We start from the raw sequence: 3,249 nt of genomic DNA on the forward strand, positions 1-3,249 counted from the left end.
CCGCGGCTTCAAAAGGGCCAGCGGAGGACCAAGGGTCCTCCGCTGGCCCTTTTGAAGCCGCGGGCAGAGGCTCTTTTTTTGAAGCCGCGGGCCGGGGTCTGACCGGATCCCCGGCGAGACCTTCCCCAGCTCATTGTTGCGCCTGCGGCAGGGAGAAAAACCCGACACGGTCTTTGTGTGCCATCCTCCCCACCTCCCTCCTGCCCGGCGATGTATGGAGTGGAAGGGCTTTGTTATAGGGGAGAAGGGGTCCCCTGGCTCCACGGAGCTCTCGGCCCGTGGGAGACCCCCCCCCTTCAGCCCCCAGATATTGCTACCAGCCAGGAAATGGCACCGGGGCTGTACGCAGCGCAAGATGCTAAACCTGGCACTCATTAGACGTGGCTTTTTTCCCCTTGCAGTGTCAGTTCATGTCGTGGTAAGGCAGCCTAGTTAAAACGCGGCGTTTGCTTATGCTGACGGCTGTTCTGGGGGTGACTTCCCAAAACTATGGCAAATCCTTCTGTCGTCTCTCTCGACTCTCCCGCTGAGCCGGGATGGAAATCGCAGGAGCGCGAAGAGCTGGAAATGGAGAAAGCTCCGAAGACGTGTCCCAGCCCCAGCCCCAGCCCCAGCCCCTCTGGGCCGGCTCCTGGCGCTCCACGGTTGTGTATTGCAGACACTTAACCCTCTCTCGGGCGCGGAGGGCAACAAGTTGCGGCAGCTCCGTGGGGAAAGGCAGGGCATCTCCGCGCCCGCTGAAAAGCACGTAGCTGGGGCCGTGTTTACTGTCCCAGCGGAGGCTCAGGCGCGGGAGAGAAGAGAGGCAGCCGCCGTGGAGGTGAAACTTGGTGCTGGAGGGGCTGGAGGTGGCCTTGCTGAGCAGCCCGGGCAGGCGGTGGCGGGCCCCCCGGGCTGCTGGGCTACCGCGGGCGCGGAGGGGCCGAGCGGGAGCGCGGCAGGTCGCGCAGCAGCCGCCCCTGCGCAGCCCTGCTTCGTAGCCGGTCTAATAATCGTCGGCAGTTTCTGGAAGCGGGGTGAGAAATGACAAACGGGTGCCAGCAATCGCAGCAACAACCGGATGGCAAGCACGAGTTCACGTTCATTAGTTCTAACCACTTAATTGCTATTAATCTTTCGTAATCAGCTAAGAAGTGAGCCGGACGTGATTACGTGTTTCACTCGGTTGTAAGTCGAATCAGTATTTACTCTCAGGACATGAAACCCTATATAATTAGCAGGACGCTTTGTCGAGGCATGAATTTCTCATCCTTTTATGTCCCTGCCCGCAGCTTTCTAGTGACAACATTGCTAACACACCGAAATCCCGAGAAACGAGAGACTTTATTTCTCCGGACACCTTTCCATTTGTATTCCCATCTCCCGTTGTGTTTCCTCTGGCAAGAAATGCGGTGAAATTTTCTCTCTCGCCACCACATTTTAAATAAGGCTGCCGAAAGAAAGGAGCACCTAAAGCACAGGGTTTCGGAGCTTTTTGAGCTGCGTTACATCAAAGCAAACCACGGTGCAGCCGCAGCGACGCCCGCAGAGGACCTCAGCCCTGCCGAGACCTCTGCGCCAGCGAGAGCCCCTCGATGTCCCAGAAAACTGCGTCTTTGGGCGGGTTTATGGCCAACAACTTCCATTCTATAATGAGCCGTTTTGTGGAGGGTGTAGAAAACAGCACTGCCTTGCACGGCAGGATATTATGCACACGAATAATAATAAAAAAATGAGCTCATGAGCCAAGGTCGGATCTCTGAGATCATCCACCCAGTTTACAAGTGGCAGGACGCGTCCCGCACCCCCGGTCCCGGGGGCCGTGCAGGGCGGCGTGCTCCGGCCCCGGCCCCGGCCCCGGCCCGCAGCAGCCCCCCGCCTCCCCTGCCCGGGAAGGACCGTCCCCATCGAGACTTCGGTCCGAGGCAGGCAGGGCGACGTGCCGCGCTTGCCGGGCCTCTGCCTGCGGGACAGTCCTTGCCTTCCCCCGGCGGCGGCTCCGCGGGTGCCCAGCGCCCCGCGGAGCCGCATTGCATTTTCCATTGACACATTGCACGGGAATCTGCACACGAGCTAGATAGCATTGCTGCAGAAAGTGGCTGTGTTCTCCCCCGAAAAAAAAAGTCTCGCCCCCCCGAAATTATCTCATTTCCTTAAATACATTTGCCATGATTTAACACAGTTAGGACTCCACTCAAGCTTTTAGCACAGGCTTTTAGTATTTGCTGTCTGTCCTCCGCCTGGTGTCTCCCAGGAAAAAAACCTCAGGTTTTTCATCACCTCCCTCGCCAGAATTTGCCGATGGTAACTGTGTCTTTAGGAAGTTGCTTCTCTTGTAGTGTTTGCTGTAAAAAAAAAAAAAAAAAAGTCCGCCAGGACAAAGGGAGAACGCAAAGGAAGAGAAAAGCAATCGATTTATACTTCCCTCAAACCTTCCCCCATGCCCACTGCCTTCCGTTGTTACCTTTTAACTTGCGTGGACTTTTAATAGCTAAACAGAACAGAAGAGCTTTCATTTTCCCCTACCTCTTTCAAAAAAAAAAGCCAGTTACGAAAATGAAAATATTTAACAGCAACGCGGGGAAAATTGTTAAATTATTTTTTCCCTCCAGATCTGTGCCACAGCTGCTCATCTCCTTATTTACTTCAGCCTCAAAAAATCCTTTTCGAGCCGGAGAAAGTTTTCTCGGGACTCCCTGCGTGGCCTCGGTGCCGCGCTTAGGGGCGGCTGAGCACTGCGGGCATTGAACTTGAGCTCTCGGGTCACGGGCGGGTGCTGGCCGCTCCCTGACTCCCACCACCGCCGCTCTGAAGCAGCGCGGGGACCTCGGAGACCCTGACCCGGGACGAGCTCGCCGACCTGCCGCAGCTGCGACCTAAAATGGAACATCGGCCGAGCAGCTTTGCGACCGGCGTAACGCTTTATCGTTTAAGCTAAAACCCGTTTGTGTGCAAGGGCAGCCCCAGAAGACGTCACGTAATGATTAACCTCGCAAAGCGAGCGCCCGCGGGATCTCAGCCTGGGTAGCGTGGGCAGGGACGGTGCTGCAGGCCCCGCGTGACTCGGGGACACGCGGGGTTCGAGTCCTTCACCGCTCTCGGGTGACGTTTCACGGAGATTCAGGACCGAACCCGCTGGCAGACGCACCGAGACCGGCCCTATGCTTATGACGGCCTGAGGCGGGGGGGAGAGTCGGGGCAGAGCGGGAGCGCGGTGCGTGCCGAGACACGCGGGGCAGCCGCTGCGCGGGCGCGGAGCCGCGCTGCCAG

The sequence above is a fragment of the Haliaeetus leucocephalus genome, unplaced genomic scaffold (genome assembly GCF_000737465.1).
Source record: "Haliaeetus leucocephalus isolate CR32 unplaced genomic scaffold, Haliaeetus_leucocephalus-4.0 Scaffold1, whole genome shotgun sequence".
Lineage (NCBI taxonomy): Eukaryota > Metazoa > Chordata > Aves > Accipitriformes > Accipitridae > Haliaeetus > Haliaeetus leucocephalus.